This window comes from Larus michahellis, chromosome 1 (genome assembly GCF_964199755.1).
Source record: "Larus michahellis chromosome 1, bLarMic1.1, whole genome shotgun sequence".
NCBI classification, from domain to species: domain Eukaryota; kingdom Metazoa; phylum Chordata; class Aves; order Charadriiformes; family Laridae; genus Larus; species Larus michahellis.
Window position 1 is genome coordinate 176,245,490 of NC_133896.1, and position 13,452 is coordinate 176,258,941.

A 13,452-nucleotide genomic window follows, 5' to 3' on the forward strand; every position below is an offset into this window, starting at 1 on the left:
CTGACTTCCCAGTCTTTGTTGAATAAAGACTTCTTTTCACCTCTTTTACAGATAACAGTGCCAGAAAGTCTCAGTTCCTCTCACATACCAGCACTATAAAAAGCAAAAAAAAAAAAAAAAAGTTTCTGGATACTCCTTGAACAGGTTTTATATGAAAACACCAGTGTAAATTCTCAGTCAATATAGATCAAAGCAGTCTTACCGACAGCAGTGCAGATTTATGGCAGCTGAAATTTATGAAAACCTTAACAATCAAATTGTATGGGCTCTTTTTGTACCACTAAATCCCATCTCTAGCAGTGGCAGTTTGTTTTGCCAAATAACCCATTTCATAAACCGATCACGCTGTTTGGTTTTGATATGTGAACATTGTTTGCTTTGCGATGATAGAGCAAGTATTTTCTTTCTCTTTTTTTTTTTTTCAAGGGCCGAACATATCTAAAAGAAAGGCATTAATGTGCTGAATATGGAAGAAGTATTTCATGGTCAAAGTAGAAGGAACAGAGAATGTAAAGAGTAGAAAATTTCTCTGACTAAATAATCTTAAGGTCTCTTTTCTGAATCTTGATTTGACTGGAGAAGGCTGACAATAAAGTAAGCTTAAAACTGAAGTACAAAGGAAGCCCCACGCTATAATCTTTTCTGTACCTTGCACACTGCCCTATTAATATGGCTTCAGTGTCTGATACTGCCTAAGCTCTCTTTCTAAAGCATGTAGTCTTAGTCTTAGTCATGCTTCTTAGTCTTATCAGTTCCATCACTTGCATCACCTCCATTACAAGCTTGGTTTAGTAATCTCTGTATCAAGAACAGTTATCAAGTTCCTTGTTCAAGTCTTGTAAAATACATTTTGTCTTGCAGGCTACTCAAGGGCCAAAGTGCAGTAGCACCCTTCCTTAGAGAAGTGTCTTTAGTTAGGAGTTGGCCTCAGACTCATCCTTAGCTCGATTCACAGATATGGATCCAAATATCAGATATGCTTTTCAGAAGTCACTTTTTTTTTTTCTGTGTGATGTTATTTTTCTTGATTTGTGAGTACTTGACCATATTCAACTAGTCTTTATTGCCCCTGAGGTTAAAGACTCTTCTCTGTTCACCTGGTTTGAGGTAAAACAGAATCAATTTTCCGTTGAGTAATTTTACTTTTCAGTTAAGCCTCTTCTAACTAACTGAAATCTCTGAAATTAACGACATATTTTTAAGACAGTAGTTTGCTCCCAAAGTGATTGGACCTGATTGTTTATAATTTATGTCAAGGAATGGTCTGCAGAGAAGCTCATGATTATATTTACTGCTATAATAACCAAGGCCAACTCACTTTGTTATGCCCTTTTGGAGGGTCAGAAGCAGAAGAGCGTAGCAGGGTCGCATGTGTGGGGAGGAGCGGACAGGACAGGTGACCCAAACCTGGCCAACAGGGTGTTCCATCCCACCTGCATCATGCTAAGTACAAAAGCTGAGGGATCAAAGGGTCAGCCCTTTTCCTTCAATGGTTGGCATCTGAGGAGGACTCTCTCTGTTCATCTGACTTTAATTCTGGTCTGTGCGTTCCTGAATCCAGATGTGGAATCCAGTTCTCGTCATCGCCAAGTCCAGTCTGGGACTTTCCCAGTGTCTGCCGGTGACGTGATTGTCATCCTGGGAGCTTGATATGGTTTTGTATATATTTCATTATTTTCTTTTTATTATTTTATTAACATTTTCATTAAAGTAGTTTAGTTGCTTTTTAAGCTCACAAGTCTCTCTCTCTCTCTTCCTCCTCACTTGGAAACAGAGGTGGGGAAGAGCATCTGTTGTTCATTTCAGTGGCCAGTCCAGACCAAACCATGACACCTGTGTATAAGCCTATCCATTCCACTAAGCTTGGCAGCTGAAATTTTGCTGAATTGCAAAGAGTTACTTGTATAGTAAAAGCTCAGCCTGATGGTTAGTTTTGATAACCTTCTAGCTCCTGTGGTCCGGAACTGCACCTGGGTGACTAAGATGTTGCTGTCAGCAGGGTTCACTTGCTGAGCTGGATTAGCACCAGATTTGGTCACCCTCAGAGCTGAGGTGAACCCTGAGCTGGTTCATGTCCAGTCAGCTCAGGTGTCTTTAGACCTTGTTTCCTTGTGCTCACAGGTCCAGAGCTAGCAAGGGCAGCGAAAGTTGTAGCCTGCTTTGACCTGCCAGCATGAATACAGCAGCATGTCTGTAGATGGTAGATGTGCAGTCTCCCATATGACTTGTTTTGGGGACAGAAAGAAAACAAGCTGAAAAGCTTTTACCCAGGCAAAGCAAAACCAAAGGTCCAGCCTTGTCCTTCATTTCCTTCACTGTCCTTCCTTCTTCCTTCTTGTCCCTCATTTTGTAATGTCATGTAACCTCAGTGCCATGCTGGACTTGATTACTCCTGAACTTTAGTTCAGCTGATGCCAGGTGATGAACCCTGTCAAGAGCTAGAGAGAGCAGGCAGCATTAAGGAGAACATAATTTCTGTTTTTTTATCCTGATGCTTAAAACCAGAACACAGACTGACAGAGATAAAAAATTATTTCAGACTGGTACAGTACTGCCTTGTCACTATGTTTTTGCCCAGGAAGGATGCCAGAGACACTAGCAAGGGCAGCATGAAGAGACAGTTACTTGAGAAAGTTTGAGCACCTGCCTCCACCATAGGAGTTTGTTGTTATTTTCCTCTCCAAAAGGCCTCTTGTGAAATAGTACCTCTGTGCTTAATTTCACCAGTGAGGCAAGGGTCCTTCCAAGAATAGGCATGGCCCTCAAAGAAAAATCTGTTTAATGATAAAGAGAAAATAAATTACCCCTACTGGGACCAGATTGTACTGGCCCAAGCTTTAGGCCATGAAATGGAGCAGGTGGGTCAGTCTTCAAAAACTGATTGCAAAGTAGAGCTTCAGCCTCCCATGACCTGCATTGGTGATTGTCTGGGCCACAGGTAGGATGGGAGAAGTGGTAAGCAGTATATTCAGAGAGTTTATTTTTTTCTTTAGCTACTGTTGAGTCAAGTGCTACCATGCCAGGGATATTTACATCTGCTGGACCAAAATGACTTCATGAACAGTAGTCTTTTTGGACAAGTGTCTCAAATGCATCTTGGCAACAAACACCCACTCAAAACCAGCTATCATAGCTTCCCTCAAACCCTTTGAAATCTAAAGACACAAAACCAGACACAATAAAATTATTTCTTTACAGTGCTGGCACATATAGGATCAGAAGCATTTCCTTGCTGTCCTGAGCCATTTCCAGCACATTACTATCCAGTCAAATTGTATATGTGAGCCAGTGGGAAAAATTAGAGTAGTCAGGCTACCTTGCATTAGTCATAATTATAGCAAGAACTTTGTTAGAAAGAACTTTTTCTGGAAGAGTTGATGAAGTATGTGCATCATTGTACAAAAAGCTCTCCCACTGAACAGAAGGGGACTTTAAAACACCTCCAAAGTGAGAGGCAATAGGCTGTAAGCCAGAGCACCTGGAATTTAGGTTTATATAGCGTATTTCTGAGCAGCTTCTAGAGGCTGGAATGTAAAGAAACCATCTTCTAGAAGAACAATGATGCTGATACTCCTCCTAGAATGAGGCTGTTTGTTAGTGCATTTCATACCAGAGTAGCAAAAGTGCTACTCTCACTGTTTGACGTCTTCTGGGGTGAATTAAAGCTATTGCACTCATATTAAATAAGGGACAAGTTGCAGTATGTGTTGAGCTAGAATCACTCACTAAAGATATTAGTCTAAATTTACAGGTCTCATAAGGAACTACAACTCAGCTGGACTCAAACATCCTGCACTCTTTTACATCAGCAGCGAAATTCAGCCAATGTTTCTCTGAGATATTTTTGTACTCTGTTCCCAAGCACTCATTTGGTTTCCTGGACTGATGTTATTCTCCTAGATAAACAAAGGACCACCAAGCTACCTTGTTAGACATTTAGATAATTTTTGGCCAAATGAAAATACTTTCAGTTCAATTGAGTTTTCATAAAAAAGCCTTTTTCCAATGGAAAAATCTGCAAGGCCGGGCTTTTGTTCCTTTCAGTGGGAAGAAACCTGCATCTGAATATAGGGAAAATTTTATTGCATGTTACACAGTGGTTCCTGTTTACAGTACAAACATAAGGTCCCACCCTGAATGCACTAAGTGCGTGAAGGCAATAAAGCTGTCAGACATTTGTGTTGACGCACACAGCTAAGTTTAAATTTTGGTTTCTTGGCTACCATGTTGCAGAGTAGCTGGGGTGCCAATGTACACGTAATCACTCAGGGCCTCCAGCAGGCTGGGCAGCTCGCAATGATGCTCAAAAGACTGTGGCAGTGACGCAGAGAATGGTGGCTGGGTACAGCTGGCGTGGGTCCGTCTCTGTGCTGCCGTCAGACCTCCTACTGCAGTGGCATAACATAATTCTGCTGCGGACTCACAAAGCTCTGGTCAGCAATGTTTTCAAATGGGAGCCTGATCCAGTAAAAGTTTCATAAATTTTATTATTGCATTTTGCTTCCTGTACTGTTACGACAATGATTGTTTTATTTTGTTCTTGGATGTTGTCATTCAGCACTTAAACTTTCTTCGTACAGTACTTCTTTAATGTCCTTCTTTCATGTCCTTCTTTCCTCTCCTACCCTCACAATTTGTGTTTCTATTCTGCATTTGTAGATTCGTTTTCAGATGGCAATTTAAATCAGCCTCTTCTTTTCTACCAGGTCTAATATCGAAACTAAAGCAGGATGAAGGAAGGATGAATTGCTACTGTGAGAAAAAGGAAGGATATGTTCCTGTTGTTCAGAAAAAGTGATGTCTACCAGTAGTAGTGCAAGGTAGCTATAGAAGGGGCAAGCAATTCTAAAGTTCAGTCTTTTGTTTGTGCTTTTAATATCTCACTGTTTCCCTCAGCCTTCATGTTGCTGTCTCCCAGCTTGACAACTGGGAGCTAAGAACCTCTTTCTCTCTTCCATGGTTTGCAGTCTCGCAGGGTGGTATCGAGGGGCTGGAGGTGGCTTAAGGGCTGAGAATGGTCTGTGTGTGTGTTTGTGTGGCAAACCCACCCCAAAGCCAAACTGGAAACACTTCTGAACAGCAGCCTCAGTGTCCACACATCAGCTACAACATCTTCACAACCTCAGGAATTGGGAATATCAACTCCAGAGGTCCACCATTAACTTCAGGATGCTAATAGGAGCCCTGTGTGACTTCCAGACCATGGATACATTAGGCAGGAACTCTGAGAGCAGGGACAGGTAGGGCTGAGAGGACCTAGCAGGGCCAAAGTCACAGTCCTCCTGCAGGGATCCCCCCTGTCCCGGTGGCTCCAGCTGACCTGCCTGAGCTTGGGTGGCTGGTCTTGGTGTGCATCATGGAGGAAAGCACAGTGCAAATGGTAGGCATGACTCTTCCCTGTAGGACTGTCAGAATGAGCAAAAATTGTTCTTCGCTATTCTGTTTGCACCATCTATCCTCTGAGCAACTGCCCTCGCAGGAGTCCTGCAGGTGGGAATTGTCCTCTCCTGCAGCATCCCATGCCTAGCCCACGTGAGTGGCCAAAACCCGTAAGACAATTTGTGCTGAGGCTGAGAGTCCATGTGTAGCAAAACCCTGTAAATGCTACTGCTTTGACACGTAGCCTTTACAACTCACTACAGAAGCGCCTGTCAGCATCAAAGCTTTTGCCTTCCACAGTTTTGAACTTCACATTGAAAAATTTTCTACATTTGTGTTCTCATTTCACAAAGTTTCTGAAAAATGTAGCTTATTTAATCAAAGTGTGCAATGTGGACGCATTTATACTAACATAGAGCTGTTTATTCAAACCCATTTCATTTTGCACAGATTGTCACATTGATTTTTTGTGATTTACTTGTGTCCCAAACTCAAGATCAATAGTACCACTGTGAAAAATCCACAGATAGCCTGAAACTATATGCCTAATGCTGGCAATTTAACTTCCAACATCACCATCTATTTCACTGCAGACCAGTTTGGCAGAAGTGTTTACTTACTCCATTGGATTGAAATCTTGCTGGCATTTCATGTGGTGCAAATGTTTGCTGGGGCACCAGAGAAGGGTGAGAAGTTCATATATGCGCTTCAGAAGTGATAAAACAAGAGTCCGTCTCCTCACACCTAGTCACAATTGTTGGTAACGTGGTGTACTATTAAGAAAGGGGACATGAGGGCACACTTTGCATCATTGTGCCAGTGTTTTCAGCACTGTTCTGTAAACAGAAGTTTGAAGAAAATTGACTCCGTACTATGTAAATAAACTAATTATTTCATTGATGAGCGATATGTATACATTTAGCTAATCCCTACTCTTGCATATATATATTTGGATTTTAGGGTTTTTGCAGTTCTTGGTATTTGACCTAAAACACCTGTTTACTTGATGAATCTCTCATCGACTTATGAATGGGAAGAAAGGAAGAATGAGATCTCAGCAGCAAAGAAGGCAGTTAATGATGGGGGCAAAGGAAGGGATGTTCTCTGTGGTAGCTGCCCATCAATGGTCTTGTGTGTGCAAATAAAGTTGTCTTTTACCAAAGTTTCCAAGTTCATATCTTGCTCTTTTCCCTGAGAGACACTATGGGACCTTTGACTTTCAGCTCAGCAACCATGAGATACCAGACTTGCTTTTTAGCCTTTTTGAAGCAGGTTTAGATGTTCGGAGCATCACTGAGATGCCTCTAGGATCTTCATGGGAAATTGGGGGCTGTTGCTGAATGCAGGTGGTCAGCAACTCTTGGGACAAGCCAATCCCATTTTGCTAGTACAAAGAGCATTTCTGTCCTCAGGCAGCTCCGGTGAGCTGTGAGATAAAACATATAACTGGAAAAGCATGACTTCAAATCTGTGATCCAATTAATTTCTGTCATACAGCAGCTTCCTGCAGATTATACCCAGGTAACGTACTAAACGACACAGCAGTTTGGTATTAAAAGGAAGACATCCTTCAAGTCCTGTTGCACGATATGAGCACAGGACCACAGGAATGTGCTCTGATCAATATGGCTAAACAGATCACAAGGCTTTAGGGTCAAATTTAGAAGCAGAAATGAGAAACAAAGCTCAGATAGAGACAAAAAGGCAAAACAAGATGCTAACTCTTTATGCGTTCTAACACTGTATCAATGCAAATCATATAGTTTCTTTTGTTAAAGTGACCCAATCAGTAATTTGAAGCCTAAAAAATACTTTATATCGATATGGAGTATAATAATAATATTACAGCCTTAGAGTATATGCCTCTGCACTCTCAAACTTGTATGGCATACTAGCAGAGATTTTAACTGTAGGTTTTTACTTTCCATACCTTTTATGTGGCCAGTTTTGCACTCAGATCTACTCAATATCTACTCCACCTACCACACCACAGCACTCTTGTGGTTTTGGCTTCAGTCTACTTATAGAAAATGAACTATGTTTACCTCCAGTCTACCCCTGTTTGTGCATTGGTTCCTGAGGTTTGCTGAAACGAGTTACACTGGGGATTTGTAAAAGGAGGAATAAACTAGTGAATAGACTCCTGGCCAAGGAGTCAAACACCTTGAGTTGGATTTTTCTCTCTAGCTGCTGATATCTCATGTTGCACATGGCAGCTGCCTTACCACAAGCTCCTGCCTTCCAGGATTACTCACCTGTCTCAACCATGAAACAATAGACACTGCATAAACCCCCATATTTGGTTTTTTTATATGATTATAGAAGAGGCTGTTTGCTTCACAGCGTGCTTTATAACTGTCCCCTTTGAAAGACCAAACCACTGAGGGAGCAAACCACTCTTCACGATTCTCTGCTTTTGAGGAGGAAAACACAAGTAAATGCACTTTTATCTTTCTCGCCAAAACCCAAGAGCAACAACAAGAAAAAGCTAATGGAGCCATGAACTGGATGGCCTGCCAGAAAAAGCGAAATTATTGGGAAGTCTGATTTTAGCAGATCATTTTGAATGCTCTAGCCTCACTAAGTAAAAGCCCAAACCCCTTCGAAATGCCATGACATTGTTTGTCTACATTTTTATTCTGGATTGTTTTCCATCTGAGACGTTCTGACTTTCATAGCTTGCTCTGAGGACAATGTAGTAGACATCCTAGAGCTATCCTCTGTATACTTCTGCTTATACTTCTTTACAGATAAAAAGCCTTCATTTTCTGCTCACCAGCTCATTGGTTGAAAATTTCCCAGAAAAAAAATAATATACAAAAATAATTGCAACTATCGTCATACAAAATGCAAACTGGCCCCAGAATGAGTGGCAAGTTAGCAGATCCCAAATTATTTATACATTTTAAGAACCATACATGCCAGAAATCTAATAAACAGGTGGTAGAAGGCAGCTGACAGGCAACTGCATTTCAGAAACTGAAGACAGAAAAGCAGTTTGCAGATAGCAAAAAGGAAAGCAGCAGTTCTAGACTAAGCACAGCTGGAAGACAAATCCACTCCTTGGTTGCTGTTTTTTTTTCTGCCAAATTCTGTGTTCCTGTTTGTGCTGTTGTAATGTCCAGAGTCCCAGACCAAAATGAGGACTATACGTTGCTATGTGTAAGCAAGGAACAGCTAGGCATGATGCTAACAAGTTGCCCCACAGTAAAATAATTTTAAATACCTATGAGGGGACTCCATATGTGCAATTTTTTATATGATGTCATGGTTTAACCCCAGCTGGCAACTAGGACCACGCAGCCGTTGACTCATTCCCCTCCCTTCCCTCCAGCAGGATAGGGGGAAAAGGGAGAAAAAGGGGAAAAAACCCTCGTGAGTTGAGATAAAGACAGCTTAATAGAATCGCAACGGAAAATAAAATAATAATAATAACTGTAAAAGAATATACAAAATAAAGTGATGCAATACAATTGTTCACCACCTGATGATCAATTGCCCAGCCTGTCCCAAGCAGTGATCAGGGATCCCTGTCCCCCAGCCAACTACCATTTATCTACTGAGCGTGATGTCTATGGTATGGAACATTCCTTTGGCCAGCTTGTCCTGTCTGTGCTCCCTCTTAGCTTCTGTGGGAAATTGAAAAAGTCCATGACTTCATGTAAACATTACTTAGCAACAACTAAACCAATGTGTGTTATCAACATTCTTCTCATTCTAAATCCAAAACACAGCAGCTACTAGGATGAAAATTAACTCCATCCCAGCTGAAACCAGGACATATGATCTTTGAGGAAGTCACTTATCAAGTCTGCTTACCTGTGGAGATGACTACAAAAGGACGAGAACTTTGAAATTTTGGAATAAAGCATTCCCACAGCTTTTTCACTGAAAACTTTAAATGAAAACGTGTAGTGCAGTGAGGAGGAAGTATTCCCATTGCACAAGCTGAGGTTCACACTTTAGGCAGCTGCTTTTGTGAGGTTCCAGGTACATCCACTAAGGAGATACTGATTCCTACAGTACAAAATCTAATTTAAGTGCTCTGAATAATGGAGGAATAAGGAATATTAGAGGAATATTAGGATAATATTAGGAATATTAGAAGACTAGTCAAGGAATAAGAATAAGGAATATTAGAAGACTAGTTAACAAGTCTTAGAGCAGAAATGTGAATATTGTCTTTGCTTTGGATTTTAAATTTTAAGAAGTACCATTATGTTGACATGATGTGTACGTCTGTAGTGGTTTAAGCTTAAGTCTTTCCGTCACTTTTTGCCTGCCTTGCCTGAATCACAGACGTATTGAGGCCAAGACTGTCTATTATGTTGTCTGCATGGCATCCAGCAGGATGCTGTCCCTTCCAGCTCAGCTCTTGCTCCTTACTGAGAAACTAGAAAACTCAGAACTGTATGGGAATTGAGGTTTTTCACGTACAACAACCCTTCACTGACGAAATGCAAGGAAAACTCTTTGCCCTGGTGTACTCTAAAATAGCTGCCTCCATCCAAATCAGCTGTAAGGAATTGTTGCTGTTAAAAACATTAAGGCACAGGGCTCTGTAATGAATTGCAAAGCAAAGATAAAAAGAGCATCATGATACTACTTTAGCAAAGTGAAGTGTATGCAGAGCCAGCTCTGCTCTCCCGGTGTGGCACCGGGGCTGGTTAGCTGAAGAACCTGTTGAAATCCAGTGGTTCAGCGATTGGGACACAGGATCTCACAGGTAAGGAGACAGGCAGAATGGTTGTAAGGAAGGAAACTGGTTGGTGTGGGGCAACCGGAGCAGGAGTTGTGCTACTAGGCAGCACATACAAGTGCTACGTACGCAGGATTTCTCCTAGATGGGATCACATTTGTTGCTGGACAAAAGCCATTCTGCAATGCTAAATCCTGGGAAATAACTAAATGTGCTACTATTCCTCATGGCTGTGGTGTTCCCTGGGTCTTGCTGGTGTTGTGTCAGGATCCATCTCTCTTTTCCAAAGGACCACAGGCTTGGTTTTCTGGATCAAGCCCACTGCCATCAGCTGTATCCCCTTCCCTTCCCAACCTCCCCAGCCCTCCGCAGACAAACGTTGTCCTTGAACGTTATCTGACGTGGTTAACGCCTTCCCTCTCGTCCCACCTCCCCAGCATGCCTGGCAGTCTGCTAGCTATTCTATATGCTCCGTGATGTGTCTATCCTTCACCACGTTTCCCGACTTGCTTCATCACTCTCCAACTGGTTCAATTTCTTGCTTATCAGAGGTTGTCGCTAAAAGATTTTTCTGACAAGGCAGGGAAAAAAGCCCTAACCACTCTAAACTCTTTGAATCCAGTCCTCTGGATTTCACAGAACTGGCCCACCTATGGATTTTAGTCTCTTTTACGCTATTGCTTTCAGCAGGAATACTGTTACCTTCTTTAAGAAAGAGTCTCACACTGTGATTGTATAGAACCGATATCCACCATTTCACACTTTGCACCTGTGAACAGTGCTGCTTTTATCTTTTTATCTGCCCATAAAGCCATCTGGAGAGATGCATTTTATAAGCAGAGAGTACTTTGGCATATTTAAATAAGCTTTTGGGAGTACTTAGGAAGAAATAAGCTCATTTGTGTGGAAAAGAAAAAGATGAGGCCACTGGTGCAGCCTGAATCCTTAAGTTGTGTAGGCTTATTTTATTTAACTTCATAGCAAAGTGTCTAGAATGTTTTAAGTACCTCTTGTAAAGAAATAAGCATAATGCAACGTTAGCTAAGAAGTCAGGAGGAAGAAAACCTGCTATCAGTAGGAAGGGTGTTGCTGGAGACAATTTTTCAAGAAACAGGGCAGACAAACAAATATTTTAGTGCCTAGTTCTGTCAAGTTGCTTGAACCAAGGAGAACTAATCCTGAAATAGTTAGAGAAGACTTATGTGCGGGGAAACCAGAAAAGAGAAATAAAAAGGAGAGGGTTAGAGCTGAAACAGAAAGTGACTTTACAATCCATGTCCATAGGAAATGTTTTACCACTGCCAAAGATTAGCACAACTGGATTCAGAAAGAGCTGAAAAACATCTTGGTAAAACCTAGGCTGACATCAAGTCCTCTTTCTTGAGGACAGACAGATTACCCTGACAGAGCTAAAACGCTTGCCTGCCTGGGAGCTGATAGAGAAATGATAACAGCCAGTGGGTAGCTACTGATTTAAAGAAATGCAGTAACAGTTTGTTCAGCGAGCAGATGAGGTGCAGAAATGGTATTTGACATTGGTTCAATGTTCTGACCTCACTTGTCTGTCTTTGTTTTTTTGAGAGTCGCCTGTGCTGGCTGTATCATGTCATACTTGCAGAAGGAAATTCAATAAGCGCTACTGGTATTAGTGGGTACTTGTCCCTTCCTTATGAGAGAACAGACTCTTGTTTGATCCCAGACCATGTTTTTATGGTAAAAGCCTGAAAAAGAACATCAACCATTTTCAGTTACTTACTAATGTGACTAACGTTATGCAGACTCTTCTGTAGCGTTTCGCCTAGTTTCGTTCAAATGCCTCTTTGAGCATTTAAATGAGCTTCCAGTATTTATCCTGACTCTTCCACTGTCTAATTACATGAAAATATTTATTAATAACTTGTCTTTTCAGTTCCTTTTAAAAAATATCTAAAAAAACCCCATGCAAACAAGGATGACTTCATTATAAAAAAAACTCTGTTCAAATATAACTCAACATAATTATGTACAATTTCCTTGTTTTCTCAGACAGTCTGTTCTTTCATGTATGGATATATTGGCATTAAATTTGATTTACCATGTTTGAAAATAATTGGGTAGTGGATTTACAGGAGTTTGTATTGGGATGTATCTTTTTTTTGCTGCGCCAATCTGACACAAATATGATTTGCTGCCATATTTAACAAGATTAAAGTGATCTTTGTTGAGTTTCTGTCCCTCAGTTCTTTCCGTGCAATTTAGAAGTTGGAATTTGAAGGAAAAACAGCTGACAACAAGAGAAAAACACTAGCGTATTTACGCCTATTTTCCAGCAGCAGTAACAGGGAGAATATGAACATAGTGATAATAAGCTCATAAGGGTAGCGTCACCATGGTAAATTGTCAGAGTAACTCCTCAATAGGGCACGGGACTAAATTTAGAAGACTACACTGCTGGTGAGTCATTGATCGTTGCACAAGTAGCATGGTCTTCTGCTGTGAATATATATACTGTGTTTTGCGTACATGGGTATGCAGTTTGGCCAGGATCTAGTCATACTGTTGTGCAAATTATATTTTACATTGTCACAGGTGAGGCAGAGTGAACAACAACCCACGATGAATCTGGGTATTGGGGTTTACCTAAGAACCAGTGAGATTAAAGCTTTTACTCTGCTTGATTTCCTCACGCACTCGCTCTCTCCCTCCCTCCCCGCCAGCTCTACGTTCCCCAGGTCTCAATGTCCCTTCCCACAAGGAGGTGGCTGCTGGCCAGGGAAGGACAGACAGAAAGTCCTGTCGGGTGACGCTGTGCCACTGCCCACAGGGACCAGCCTCAGCTGTTAACACCCAAGGGCTCTGGCTGCCCTCCAACACTTGTCTCCGTGCAGTGCCCTGATCTCCAGGGTCTTCTCCCACTTCCAGGATCTGTTCTGCCGTCGGGTTCTTCACCACCTTCTTTCTTCACCCTCCAGCCCCCAGATTTCCCAATTTAAATAGTCAATGTGCAAAAGCAAATGCATGATCAGCTCCTAATTGGTGGTTCTGTTTCACATCTTTTTATTAATCGGAGGAATCGGGACGTGCCACACATGTCCTGGTGTTATCAAAATTTACAGCCAGTTCATACCATTTGCAGCTAGCAGGCGGCAGGCTCGTGCTTGCTTATGAGTTCAAAAGTTCAGTTTCAGATAGTCACCCACTCACCCACAGACACGCGATTATCTGCTGCTTGTCACTGTTCACAATCTAAGTTATCTTCACCTACTACATTTATTTGAAGGAAAAAAAAAAAAGGCAAGCTAAATCTTGATGGAAAAATAGCTAGCGTTTTTCTGGAAATAAAGAATCTTAAGAGCTCTGGTGCACTTATGTCAGTGACAACTATAAGAATGGCT